The following is a 15,416-nucleotide window of genomic DNA, read 5'->3' as shown; positions in this document are numbered from 1 at the left end:
GGAGTCCACGTATCAGATCATTTTCCGGGAACTCAGAACTGTTCACTTGGCACTGAAGGCGTTTCTTCCATCCTTCCAGACCAACTCTCTGCTTGTACAGACGGACAATACGACCACAATGTATTACCTCAACAAGCAGGGGGGGTTCAAGATCGCGCACTCTGTCGCAGGAGGCGCGGGCGATCTGGCGCTGGTTTCTAGCCAGAGGACTGATGATAACGGCTACCCATCTGCCAGGTGTGCAGAATGTTCAGGCAGACGTGCTGAGCAGACTGATTCAGGAAAACCATGAATGGGTCATAAACGACGAAGTACTGGGAGAAGTCTTCGGCAAATGCCGAGACTTCGCCTCCAGGTACTACCTGCGGGGAAGCTGGGGAATGCGTTCTGGATTAACTGGTCGAACAGCTTTCTGTACGCTTTTCCACCCTTTCCCTTGATTCCGGCGGTGTTCATCAAGTTGTCCCAGTCCAGGGCACGGATGATCCTGATTGCCCCGGACTGGCCCAGGCAGTGGTGGTTCACGGACCTGCTTCACCGGTCTCTCCGTCCTCACATACGGCGGCCTTGCAGACCGGACCTCCTCACAAAGTTCAGGGGGCAGATGTTGCACCCCAACCTCTCGTCTTTGAGTTTGGCTGCATGGCTCCTGAGATAGTGCAATATGGCCATTTGCATCTACCAGAAGTTTGTATGGACATACTGAAGGAGGCTAAGCAACCTTCCACTAGGACTTCTTATGCTTACAAGTGGAAGAGGTTTTGCATCGGGTGCAAGTCCAAGGACCATGACCTGACGACGTGTAAGGAAGATGTCATCCTTCCGTATCTTCTACACCTGGCGCAGTCGGGCCTTAATGTCCAATCCATTACGGTTCATCTTGCTGCGCTAAATGCCTACAGGAAATGCCCTTCAGACTTCCTTCTTCCAGATCCCTGTGATCAAAGACTTTTTGGAAGGCTGGAAGAAAGCATTCCCTCCTATCTGGCTTCCTTCATGGGAATTGAATGTGGTGCTGTCCAGATTGATGAAGGAGCCTTTTGGAACCTATTCATAAGGCTTTGTTGCAGCACCTGTCCTGGAAGGCGGCGTTCCTCGTGGCCATCACATCGGTCCGCAGGGGGAGTGATATTCAGGCGTTGTGTTGCCAAGAACCTTATACTTAGGCTGTGGGGTTTTAGGTTTAAACCTATAATAACTGATAAAACCCCACTGAAAGAAAAAAAGCCCTCACCGGTGAAAACATATAAACACTGAAAAAACACCTGCACAGCCACAAACTAAATGCCATTCCAAGAAAGGAAAAAGAAAGTGAAAGATTAATTTTGTTCTTACTGAAGGGGTCAATAAGATGTAACTTTGCTGTAGAAGCTAGCAGTAAGAATGACTGGCTAACATTATCCTGCTTGAGTTTTGTTCTTTAGGGATGCCACTAAAATATTGTTTCTTCTTCCTTTTACTTTTTTCAGTTTTATGGCCTTTGGTCTAAAGATGCAGGGTTTAGTTTCATGTTTTAGGTCTAGTTTAATTATTTTATAAACTGTAGAGAATCAGGACATATCAAACTCATATTTGAAATTTTGGCTGCATTTGATTCTTTCACTGATAGGTAAAATGGCTGGTTTCATAAAAATCTTTCCTAATATGTGTCATCACATTTACCCACAGAGAATGGGTAAAAACCCCTAATACATCAGACCATAGTTTCTAGTGGGTCAGTATTGATATTAGGTGAATTGCCAACACCTCAGGCATTAAACATTAAATGCAAGGTATAGTGACAAGTATATATATCACCAAGCGTCTGGGATAGTGGTCAAAACATGACACCAGACTTTTGGAAAACATGGAACGCAGTGTCACTTGTTCTGCTCTGCAAAAAAGGTTCTTTCCAAGTTCAACAAAGATTGGAGTGATATTGTTTGTATTTGCAGTGATTCAGCTACGTATATAAAAAATTTGTGTGATGACCTGTCAAAATTGATACCCGAGCTGAAGTGAAGAGATCCTTGCCACTTGTTAGGTGGTATGCTGAAAGCATCTTTACAATCTTCAGAGTTAATGAGGGATGCTATTGACTTCTTAGTCCATTCTGGTGCCCTGTTTTCTTATGCCCAGGAACTAAAACGCAAATATTTATCATTTTGCGCTTTATGTGGCATCAAGGAAAGAGTCATCCCAACTGACGGTTCTCAGCCCAAGGGGCTATGAATGCTGAGATGGCCTTTTCACAAAAGTTTACATGGGAAGGAAAGCGCAAGTGCAGATGACCAAAGACTCACTGAAGAAGTATTGTATGGTGTACTACAATAAGATTAATTTGCAAAAATCTCTTTGTACCTCATATACACTATACGTACACTGTCTATATACCATGTTCTTTCAGTGCAGAAAGCAAGCTTTGATAAAAGCAAAACGTTCTATAAACACCGGAAAAACACTTTTTCTGTTGTTTTTAGTGGCGTGAAAATGTGTAACCACTGATAACAACTGTTTTTTAAAATATTGAAAACACTGAAAAAACCCCACCAGAATTTACCAAAAATAGAAACTGAAAACAGGACAGCCTACTTATACTGTATTTCATGCTGCTAAGGTTGTTACGCATACTCAACCTAAATTTCTTCCAAAGGTTATTTCTGATTTTCATGTCAACCAGACAATAACTTTGCCTACGTTTGTTCAGAATCCTGCATCTCCAGCGGAAAGGTCCCTACATTCCCTGGATGTTAGGAGGGTGTTGGAATTTTATCTGGATAAAACCAGAGATATTCGTGGTTCAGATCAATTGTTTGTCAATTATGGATCAGTCAGGACCGGTCTTGTTACCTCAAAACAGTCCATCTCTAGGTGGATTGTGTCCTGTATACAATTGTGTTACCAAAAGGCTAATACGACCTTAAGAGGTAAACCTAAGGCTCATTCCACCAGGGGCAAAGCTGCCACGACTGCTTTGCTACTTAATGTTCCAATTGCAGAAATCTGCAAGGCCTCCACTTGGAAGTCGGTCCATACCTTTGCTGATCATTACTGTCTGGACACTGATGCCAGGGCCGATGCTCAGGTTGGGCAGGCTTAGCTGCGAAATCGGTTCGCACAGTAGTGGTGTTATTTCTCGGTTCTCCACCGCCGCTTTGGTGTGGGGATGGGCTTGCCATTCTATTCACTAGATTATGACTATACACAGAGATTCCCTACTACAGAAGGAGTAGTTTCTGTCCTGTAACTCCAGTTCTGTAGTAGGGGTATCTCTGTTATAGTCATAAGCGCCCGCCCTCCTCCCCGGTGGAGAGAGATATTCATGTAAGAAATGCTACAGGTCTGGCGTGTTACGCCTTCAAAAAGAACTGAAGGTGAAAGGGACCTGCACTGCATTCTGGGATACTGTGAGGCTTCTGGAAAGTTCTCTTAAAGGCACAGTATCCTGTTTTGAGCCACATAATGGCAGCCTATGGGGCTTGTCTGTCCACTCCTTCCTCTCTATCATTCCAGAGAGTTTTGGCTGTTGAAGGCAAGGTTTTATCTGTGAAAAACCCTGGACAGGCTGTGCTGTTTGTGGTTTTTGGTGGAATTTCTAGTTGAAGTATTGGACAGTGTAGCCTGTGGATATAGGCTGCATTATCTGTCTTTAAATTCTCTCTTAAGTGTCTATGCAGGTCTGCATGTTTTGACAGTTTAAGAGATTATTTTTGATTGCTCCGGGGTCCGCGCACATGGGCGGCACTATTCACTAGATTATGACTATAACAGAGATACCCCTACTACAGAACTGGAGTTACAGGACAGAAACTACTCCTTCTTGAAGGTGAAATGGATGCAGCGGTGGTCGGTCCAGTGGAGTTCGGGGGTGTGGTTGAAGGCGACGTGCGTGCCTGTGTAGAAGACGGGGTCCAGCGTTTGGCCGGCGGCGTGGGTGGTGGCGTCGGTGGGTGTGGCTTCAAGTTCGTATAAAGGTATTTCTTTGATGTTTCTGTTTAAGAGTTTAGGTTTGACAACACAAATAGGTTGGAGGCTGGCAAGTGTGTCAATCTTGAACAGAATGAGGTAGTGGCTGGACCAGTCAATGGGAGTAATCTCTCTCAAGGAGATCAGATCGGTGTTTGTTATGATCGCCTCTAGTGTTGCACCTTTGATGTGAGTTGGTTTATTTCAGAGTTGCTTGAGGTTATATATTTCCAGAAGGTTGGAGAGGTTCAGGACAGTGGAGTCTTCTGGGTCGTTCCAGTGGATATTGAGGTCACCCAAGAACACGTCTTTGGTGTCTGTCAAGGAGAATCGTGTTTTTAGGTCTGTTAGTTCTTTGGGGAAAAGGGTACGACATCGTAAGACTTCCTCCTGAGTCTTTCCAGGCTCTTACCACATTTTTTCTCCAGTCAAAGCGTTCCATTGAACCACAGAGCTGGCAGGAGGGATCTAGCTGAGTGAGTAGATGAGGCTGTTTGAATTGCCTCTAGAAATTCGAAATCCAGCTATCAGCCCCACATCAGAATCAGCTCTTTTCTCTAAGGCGGGTTTGGTGCTCAGAAGATGCAAGTTCAAGGCCGGAACATCAAGTTTAGACCAATTCCTAGACTTGGTAGTTGGTTTGGAGGGCCCTAACAAAGAAATAGCCGGGATTACAATAGCAAATGGCACTGCTAAATGGTCAAACCAGAGTAGCGGTATGGGAGACTCTGTAGACAGGTCCTTTATGTTGGAAAAGATTGGATATATGATGGACCCCCACGTGCAATTCCCGTGCATGCCTTCACTCTGCAGTCACTACCCTGACTGCAACGTTACCAGGTGTTCCTTTAATACGCAAGTCGTTAGAACGGCTTGCCTTAGGGGCTGGTGGACTTTGGAATAGTATAAATTACTATTCCAACTCCAGTCAGTGTATCAGCAGGGAAAGGCTTGTACTTAAAATCTAACTCCAGTCTGACAATGTGTCTCCTAAAACAAGTAGTCGTAACAGCTTGCAGAGTAACGGAATGCTTGGTAGCATTGCAGTGGTGGTAGTGAATGTGGAGTAAAGGCAGGTCAAGGTTCAGTCTGCGGAGTAAAGGCTGTTTCCTTAAAAAATGTTATCCAAAAGGTGACCAGCCTTATGAGTAGGTGCTGAGTTACAAAGGGCCATAAACAAAACACCCAAATCTTCAATAAGAATAAAATAGAATATTCTGTACTTTTTTAAAGGTTTTTTACCATTGAGTAGCTACATATAAAGAAGCTTAAATGAAAAATAAATACATTTAAAATATTGTTACTCAGGGGGAAATGCAGTATAGTATATTATGAAACCTCTATTAGTTAATGCACTTCAAAGGTCTGTCTGTAACCAGAGAGCCACTGTATTAAATCTTGGTTGATGCAGTGGAGAATAGTGATTTGTGTATTTTTAGTGCTACGAGGTCACAGTGAATATGTAAGTCATTATTTTATACTTGCATTAGACACAGATAGACTGCTACAAAATGCGCAAAAAGTTTTAAGATAAAATGGTGCTTCCAAAATATAGATTTTAGTAATAGCCAGACCGTACGAAATGCAAATTCTTTTACATAACTGTCCCTGCAACACCTCGTCAGGGATAGTAAGCGCTATGTAAATACAATTACAGTTAAAAACAAGTACTTCACAGCTCAGTTGTTAACTCTTTGCACTACCACTCAAAAATAATACATCTTTGTCATCACTAAGCTTTCAGTGATTTGGTCAATTAAAGCAAGTACCGCCTCCCAAGCATCCTATACATTTGCAGAGTACCCTTTGCATTTGCAGATTAACTCATAGCGCACATTAGCATTTCTTTGAAGCAAGCAGGCACCCTGTAGGGAAGCTTGTTTAGCTTGGTCCATGCACTGGTTACGTCCCATCTTAATTACGGGAATGCCTTGCTCTGTGGCCTCAGTAAAAGGGTATTAAACCAGTTGCAATGTTTCCAAAATGCCGCGGCCAGGCTTGTTCTAAAGCTGCTGAGGAGGTCTTCAGGAAAACGTGCACTACAGATCCTGCCCTGGCTCCCCATGCGGGAACGCATTCGGTTCAAGACCATGTGCATTAGTCACCGTATTGCACATGGCAGGGGCCCGGCCTACCTTCACAAGATGCTAACTATTTACCGTCCTAGGTGTCTTTTGAGATCCATTGGCAGTATGCAGTTTTCGATACCCCGCATTTATAAAGCACGGATGGGAGGGCGATCTTTCAGGTTCCTGGCCAGCAAAAAATGGAATGAACTTCCTGTGGAGCTGCGGATGGAGCCATCAGAAACCTGGTCCCGGTAGAAACTGAAGACTTATCTATTTCCTGAAGAGTAGTATAAACTTTGGGTCTCTCTTCCCCTGCCTCCTCTCCTCTCCGTGGATTGATCTTGATTTTTAGCTGTGTTGGAACGCATCCCAGCGCGGAGACTCACTGTCTTTAGTGTATTCAGGCGCTTAATAAATGTTTTTATTATTATTATTATTATTATTATTATTATTATTATTATTATTTGTATGACATTTGTTATACAGCAGAGGACACTCCCTGAATGACACTTCAGCTGAAGCATTTTAACTATTTGAATTAACCATCAGAGCAAACGTTTTGGATTCCAGGCAGAAGTGAGACTGGGGAATGTGCTCCCCCCCCCTTCCCATGACTCCACGGCCCCCTTGGGGGTCACGGGCCACATACTGAAGACCTCTGATTTAGACCCAAGAGGGCCTTTAGTTTCTATATTGACTGGACCAGACATTACCTACAGGATGCCTCACTTTTCGTTGATTTCTCAGGAGCAAAAATAAGGGCAAAGTGGTATAAAAGTGAACCATCTCCAAGTGGATATTAATATGCATCAAGATTTGCTATGGGTTGGCTAAAAAACAATCCTCGGAAGGCTTGTGCGCTCATTCCAGCAGAGCTGCTTTCACTCCTCTGGTGAGCAGTGTGCCAGTCCTGAACATCTGACAGGCCGCTATGTGGGCGTCACTCCACATGTTAAAAAGCACTATTGCTGGGGGCGGAGCCAAGACTCCCAGCTTGGCAGACGTGCTCTGAGTGAGCTCCGTTGGCCCAGCTAATATCATGAAATATCCTACCTGACATTGCGCTCTTTTGGCCGCTGTGGTGTAGCTGCGTTGGCGGTCAGATCGGACCATGGTGGAGCAAAGCATCAGTGGCTGGGGCGAGGCCCGCCATGGACTTGTCGGAGTGCCCCGGCCTGACGGTGTGGATCCGGGCCTGACCTGGGCGTTTATTAGACCCGGAGGCAGGGCGATTGCTATACTGGCCCTGGATCCACGTTGTGTCGGCCATCGCATGCCTGCAGCCTGAGCCTGAGACGTTGCTGGGACGGTTGCCTGGTGGCGCGGTGCTGTGCCACGTCCCTGCCTCTATGATTGCATCTGTAGAGGATTGAGGCGACGGTGGGGTTGAGTGACTGTGTGTAGAGCTTGGTTGAGGCCTGCGGCGTGTCGGACACACCCCGGGGGACACCCCGTGGACACTGATGCGGCCTGACTAGATGGCCATCGGCAGATTGATCCCTGGGAGCTCTGGCCAGGCTGCTGCCTCACTGAATGTGGTGGTACACCTGTGCACTCCCCCCCCCTCCGGTTGACATATGGGCCTGCAGCTGGAGTTGGTTGGTCCTGTGGAGTGTTCCCCTCCCCTTCCGGTTGTGACTAAATAGACCCAATAGCAGGGTCACTGGACGATGGAAGCAAGGCCCCCGGTAGGGGTGGGGAGTTGTGCCTCCGGCTGCGGAGGTGGCTGGACTAGTGTTCGGTGTGACTTGTGGCTGGACGTTGCCCTCCCCTGGCCTCTAACACCAGGGGGAAACAATGCACAGCAGGGACGTTCTGGGAACCGCCTGGCCATGACTCACATGTTGAGCCTTATAGTGTGCAACAAAACTTCCTTTTCTTTGGGGCTTTCGAATGGCGGAGGTAAGAACTCTCCTTGCTTGCAGGAGCTGGTCGGGTTCCAGCAGAACTGGTGGTGTGGCACACAGTGATAAGCTGGATCCCCCAAATATATTGTCCACCATGTCCAAATAGAAAGCAACGAGCACCGCCCCGCGACAAAGCACACTTGACCGCTTTGCAGCCACGAAAACACAGGGCATTGAGGGTGCTAGTGCCATCTCGAATTTGCTGGACAATTGTCGCCCTACTAGAGGCCATTACCCAATCCAGACAGATCCTTGAAACACAGATTGGAGCAGTGCACACCGAGGTCACACTTCTGCGCCAGGACCTGCGCAATGCAGTGGATCGTATAACTGAACCTGAGATTAGGGTCTCTGGTGTAGAGGATGCAGAAACTACACTACAACATAAAGTTAAGTCCCTAAAGCAACTGACAAAGGGCCTGGCCTTGCATGTAGAGGATGCCGAAGGACGCGCACGCAGAAACAATTTACGGTTTGTGGGCTTTCCCAAAAGATGTGAAGACAACGACGCAGGGAAGTTCCTCACAAATTGGCTTACCTCATGAATCCCAGATGGGCTCCTTTCCACATGATTTGTAATTGAACGCGCCCATAGGGCCCTACAGTCAAACCCCCGCCGGGTGCCAGACCGCAGTCCCTAATCGCATGACTTCTACATTTCCATGACCGCGGCGTGATCCTACAGCTGGCCCGCCTTAAAACAAATCTGACATTTGATTCTCACTGAATAATGATATTTCCGGACTACGCCAAAATGGTTCAGCAACAACGCCAGTCATTCATCGCCGCTAAGGCACGGCTGTGAGATCTCAAAATCCTGTATATGTTGCTATATCTAGCCCCATCCAAGAGTGGTCTTCAACACCTGTACCTTCTTTTTTGACACCGCTCAGGAGGCCTTTGCCTTGATGGATGAGAGACAATCTGTCAAGCCGCACTCCCCGCCGCCTAGAGATTCGGATTCGTCAACTGGAGATCCGGGCCCCACACAGCCTAATCCTAAAGACCAGCGATGCCATAGATCCTGATCTGCATGGAGGTCTAAAAACAAAGAACTGGAGAAGAAACCTGTGCCGCCCTCCAAAAATGATATCAGTAACATCTAGTGTTCATGTCATGGAGTGACATGGAGAACTCACACTTTCTATACAGCGTATTTCATGTGAAGATTGAGCCAAAGTACTGGGACTGCTTCATCTCCCCATAGGACTTGGGCTAGTTAAGAGATCATGGGGATCCATTGGCGAGTTTACACCCCACTCCACCGTTGGGGGTGGGTGGTTTCACTCTCTTCGCCAGATACTTCTACTGTTATGAGGTATTGGGTTGGGTTGGGTTGGGGGAGGGTTAATGTTCATGGGTGGTGTTGGTTTGTTGTTTCAGATTATTGGTGTGCGGCGATTAGCTGCTTAGTATATTTTTGTCCAGGCATACTCAACATTATCACTCACCTTGTCATGACACAATGCCAACAGTACCTACAGTACACCCATCGGTGCGGCTTAATATTGTCAGCTGGAATATCAGGTGCATTCTTGACAATATTAAATGCGAGGCTGTCCTGAGACACTCCAAACACATAAGTGCTGATGTCGTTTTGCTGCCAGAGACCCAAATGTTGGGCACTAAGGCCCCATTTCTGGCCTGATATGGCTTCCTCCATGTCTTTCATACAGGGTTCACCAGGGGTTCCAGAGTCATTGCTATTTGAATCCATCGCAGAGTGGCTTTCACATTGATATAGAAATATTCAGATACGCATGGTCAATATATCTTTGTACATGGGTTGGTTACCGGGGAGGAAGTAGTGCTTGGTAGTAAATACGCCGCCCTACCCCCAGGTCAGTGCTTCGTTGATCACCTAGTGGGAGTATGGGGCGACCTGCCAGGAGGGTTGTCAATCATTGGGGGAAATTGGAACAACGTCACATCCCCAACCATGGATAGATGGCGACAAGCTGGAGTGGCCACAGGGGCCCCCGATACCAAACTACAAACTCTAGTAAACATGCTAGGCTGAGTAGATATGTGGCGACTACACAAACCCTTCGGGCTACCTGTACTTACTTTTCCCATACCCATATTTCATATTTCATATTAGATTATATATTAATTCCAGGCACGTTTATCCACAGGGTTCCTACGGCAGCGATCCTACCTTGGGGATTATCGAACCATTTACCTATTTCTATTCACCTTCTAATAGGTCCTGATCGGCCTCCTTTCAGATGGCGGCACTCGACATGGAATATACACAATTCAACACATCACACCCACTTACATCACTCACTTACAGAATAGTTTTCCAATAACGAGGGGACGGTGACCACGACATGCACGCTCTGGGGGGCCATGAAGACCATGTTACATGGTATAGATATTAGCTTTTGGTCGGCAGCACGCAAAACCCGTAGACAATCGCTAATTCAATTAAAAGGACAAAATATTGTGATGGAGCAGTGAAACCGAGGCGCAGACGGAATTGTGGCACACAAACAGGTGCGCCTACTTCAACAACAATACCACAGCATGTTAATAGACGAAGCGCGAGATATACACAGAGTAGAATCTATGAGTGGGGCGACAAGTCTGGGCGGCATTTAAATAATCTATGCCAACAGGCACAAGCACAAGTTCCACTCCCAGAGATCCATGACTCAGCTGGGGTAGCTGTGACTGACTCAAAGACACTCACAGATAGTTTCATGGATTATTACCAGTCGCTTTATGCAGCTCAGGGGGCCCTGGATGCTTCTGTCATCTACCAGTTCTTTGTAGATCTTCCCCTGCAAGCACTCTCAGATGAAGCTCGCGACTCACTCGATAAACCACTAACATTAGAAGAACTCAGCAAGGCTATAGCAGACTTACACCCTGGAAAAGCACCAGGCCCGTATCGCTACCTGTGTGAGTTTTATAAGGCCTATACAACTCTACTAGGCCCACACTTGGCCTAGTAGAGGTGGAAGAGATGACACTTATGCCCCCAGACAGGCGGCATGTAGAAATAGTAAATTTCACAAACCAGGGCCCCAGCCAGAATTGCATACTTCTTACAGACCAATATCTTTATTGAACATTGAAGCAAAACGTATAGCTAAGATGCTTGCTACAAGACTGTTGACGCACCTCCCTGACCTTATTCACCCGGATCAGGCCGGATTCATGCCCCAACAGGCCACAAGGCATACCATTTGTCGAGCCCATAATGCGATAGCTGCTTTGGACCGTCTCGGTTGCCCAGAGGCTCTTTTATTGGCCGATATTGACCGCACGCTCAATTTGGTCAGTTGGACATATTTATTTATTCTATTGCAACATCTTAATTTTGGCCCCAAATTGTTATCGCATATTCAAATGTTATTTAATGGGTTACACGCCTCTGTGTGTAAATCTGGCAGAGTATCCGCTCCATTTCCCATCAACCGCAGCACGCGACTAGGCTATCCATTATCTCCTCTCCTGTTTGCCTTAGCCATTGAGCCGTGGCCAGCCTGGGGGGCTTCGAGTGGTCAGCAGAGGTCTCTGATAGAATTGCTCTCTATGCGGATGATCTTCTTTTTTTCCTTTCCGAACTGAAAGGTCGGGCCCCGAATTGTGCCGATTATGCATCTGGATCCAGGATGAAACCTGAGACCACCCAACTCATGTCAATTCACGTGTAAAACCATGCCCATGTGAGCAGTTGGCTATCCATACCATTGTAGAGACAACACATCTAACACGAGACCAACTGTAGACTAATAAGAAATGGAGCATCACCCTGATGATACTGACACGCGACCAACTGTAGACACACAAGACATGGATTATCTCCATGGGGAGAATCGCTTTTGCACGGGGTTATCACGATTCAAATTCATAGCAAATAATCGTTTTGGAAATAACTTTCTTAGAGGAAAGTACAATGAAAAATAGCCCTTAATGAGACAATGTTTTCTAATGTAAGTTACTCTTCATAGACAATAAGGAAATAGAAGAAATACTTCCAAAATGATCAGATCACCCACTGGATGTCCCGCGGCTGGCGGCCATCTTGGGTTAGCGCACCAGTGTTTGCCGGCATCCGATACTTGAGATGACAATGCAACTTAAATGGGGCTTAAAAGACGGCAGATGCAGGACGCTCCTATTCCTCGGAGCGGCACAAGGGTAGGAATAAGGCATTGCACATAAGCGGTAACGTAAGTAACAGACTCCGACCACGAGTCTCTAAACTTGGTCATTCACATCAACAAGGTTAAAACGAATTACGGACAACGCATAATTGACGAAAGGGTGCGGTTTTCTTTTACAGTTCACCGCGTGGAATACCCTTCGCCTGCGAGCTCATGGGGCACGCAACATTTGTTGAACTAGTATGTATACATACCTTTCCTTCGGTTTATTGACATTGGCCATTTTATTTATTTTCTTTATCCACAAAAAAACAGACCCAAGTCTACCTTACCGTAACAACGGGTTCCTCATGTCCTCAGTCTCTTTGTCATGAGGGTGCAATTTAAGTGTATTGAGTCTCATGTGTGTGTGTGTATGTTGAGAATATTTTGTCCTCACATTTGTGTGGCTACATGAAATTCGTTTAGCTACAGTTGGCAAACGAGTAACAGCAAGAAAATTTGCATTTAACTGTTCTCTCTCCCTATGAAGCCTAATGTTACGCTTTATACGCAAGAGGGTACCCAAGATTATTGTGACCCTCGATTAAATACGGACGATGAGAACTGTGCACAAACAACTTTATAAATATATAAATATGTTTTGTCTTTTTTTCCCCATTTTCCTTCACAGAGACCACAATAGGTCAATATTTTTCATAATATTTTTCACGCTTCACCTCGGGCCAACTCATGCCCTGAAGCTCAAACGGGCAGCCTATTTTTGCTACCGGTTTGTAGGACTTTAGGCTTACGACTTTAGAACTGAGTATTATTTAGTAGGGACCACTAGAGGTCCTGATGATTAAGCAGTAGGGGACTGCTTATGAAACATGTCGACCAGGTAGCTAGCTAATAGCTCTACCAACCCCACCCCCTTTTTTTAATGTTCCCAGCCAGAGAAGAGAATAAAATATATTTTTCTACTAGCCAGGGAATTTTTAATTTCTTTTTTAACTTGCAGTCACATACTTAGGTCCCTACACTTCACTGATATCACCTACACTGCACCAACACATAGCCTTCTGCCACAAAAATCAGTGCTCCCGGGTAGTTCGTAGGTTGTAGCACGCACCGCCCCGTAGAAGGACGGGAAGACCCCCATGATGAAGCATGACACTAAGGGATTCTTAGTGTGTGAGGGGTATTTTAAAAGCACATAGCGCCCTCGTCTTGTCAATTCAAGAGAGAGCCTAGTACCACACCTATATATATAAAAAATATAAAAATTTAGTCACCATCACACATTGATAGAATCCTTTTGTTTAGATAGCATTGCTACAACTGACATTCAGTCGTACTATGCTGCTTATGTACAGATGCTTAACAACTGGTGGTACTCGCCCCAGGGCGAGCCGCTGTATGCGCTGGAGCGACGGCTACTGGGTGACTCATCACTTTATAAGTACTTATATAATTGGGCTAGCAATCAGGACCTTCCTACGACCACCAAAGGTGGTCATAGTATTATCGTGCCAGTCGCTCTGTCGCATTCGCTGGCTGAATCGTGTGACCAGTGCAGCCCTCTGTGATGTAATCATCTTCTTCCCCAGGTGCAACGATTGCAAGGGTTCGGGGTTGGAACTGAATTGGCATCTCTACTTTGGCTAATGTTCTTCAGTGCATAACCATCAAATCCTTTTCTGCTCTTGAAAATGAATATTCCATTCCGCACTCCCCGTTTTACAGGTATCTTCAGTTTTGCCATGCTATCACCCCCATCTTAAAGAGATCTCCGTCCTTCCTGAATACAACCCATTAGAAGGAAAGCCCTCATGGGCGACCTAATAGGCCATAAAATCTCTAAAATATACCAAACATTAGTCATGCACAGCACATCAACATTGGAGTCCCTCAAGGAAGCCTGGTAAACAGACCTCGGTCCCCTAGACAATGATAATTGGAAGGAGGCTCTGGAGTCCCCCGTAAGGCTGCCATCTCTTTGAGACTGCGATTTATACAACTTAAATATCTGCACAGAATATACTTCACCCGATCACGACTTTATAAAGCAGGCCTTATTGCTTCCCCGCAATTTCTTCGTTGCGGATTGGAAGAAGCTACTTTTATTCAAAGAGTATGTTCATGCCCGATTCTAGATACATTTTGGAAGGGTATACGTAGTTGCTTGGCTGAAGTACTGGGATGGACTATACCAAATAAACCAAGTTTGGCGCACCTACACATAGCAGAAGACATCGTGGCATTAGATACAAACGAATTCTGTTGTTTCTTGGCCTAACTATCGCCAAACAAGATATAGCCCGAATATGGAAAGCATTTACCCTGCCAGAACTGACTGCGTGGAAGCGTGGATTGGATTTCTTGGAAGAACTGGTTTTTAAAGCCTGTGGGTGCCCACAGAAACATAGACGCATATGGCAACGCTGTGCAGATTACAGAGGAATCATTTTGACAATGCCATCATCACCAGTATAAGAGGCCATGCTCCACAATTATAATCTATGTACACATGTTGCTATTGTGTGTCAGCTGAGACTAGATTAGATAATTTGTTATTAGTACCCTGGACAAGTAACAGAGTCAATTCTTCAATGTTTCGTAATGCCGCAGTTTTTTATTATGTATAATTTTTGTTTATTTACCTCGGACCGGGGAATGCCTTGCTTATTGTATGGGGTGGTCCATGTGATGTAACTGTTTCCATTTGCAAAGTTTGCCAAGAAAATTGCATTAAAGAAATTTAAAAAAAAATATGTATAATTTTGTTTTGCTTTCTGTTTTATCATTGGTCTCTCTTTTCATATAAAATATGAAATGTCACTCATGATGGTCAATATCATTTCATACATTGAATAATCACATCATTCTCGGTGATCATCATGTGGAGAAAGAAAATATTAATAAAGTCTGTTCTTAAAATAAAAAGCACTATTGCCTGGACAGCCAGGTGCGACGTCCTGCGGGATTTCCTGGTCTGAGTCATTTCACAGACCCACCACCCTGGAGGTACTGCTTTGGAATCTATTCACAAGGTGAGGGATCTGTGGTTAGAAGTCTCTATCAGAAGAACAGGTTACTTGACTTCTGTAACGTCTCTTCTGGTAGAAACGCTATCTAGCCGCAGATTCCTCACCGATCCTCCCATCCTCCCTGCTCTGTGGAATGGTCTCAATCAGTCTATTAATAAGATCCCAAATCTGGAAGTCTGCACACTGCCATATTATGATTTCAATGGCTCCTCGTCCAGTGGTGAGAACAGAGATCAGAAAGAAACTGGCACCAGTGTGCAGAGGTGGTGCCTGAATGGGGCCACGACGTCACATCCTGGTTGGGACGGATCCTACAAGGAGGCACACAATGTCAACTGCACAGGC

The sequence above is a fragment of the Lissotriton vulgaris genome, unplaced genomic scaffold (genome assembly GCF_964263255.1).
Source record: "Lissotriton vulgaris unplaced genomic scaffold, aLisVul1.2 SCAFFOLD_1401, whole genome shotgun sequence".
NCBI classification, from domain to species: Eukaryota; Metazoa; Chordata; class Amphibia; order Caudata; family Salamandridae; genus Lissotriton; species Lissotriton vulgaris.
This window is presented reverse-complemented; position numbering follows the sequence as displayed.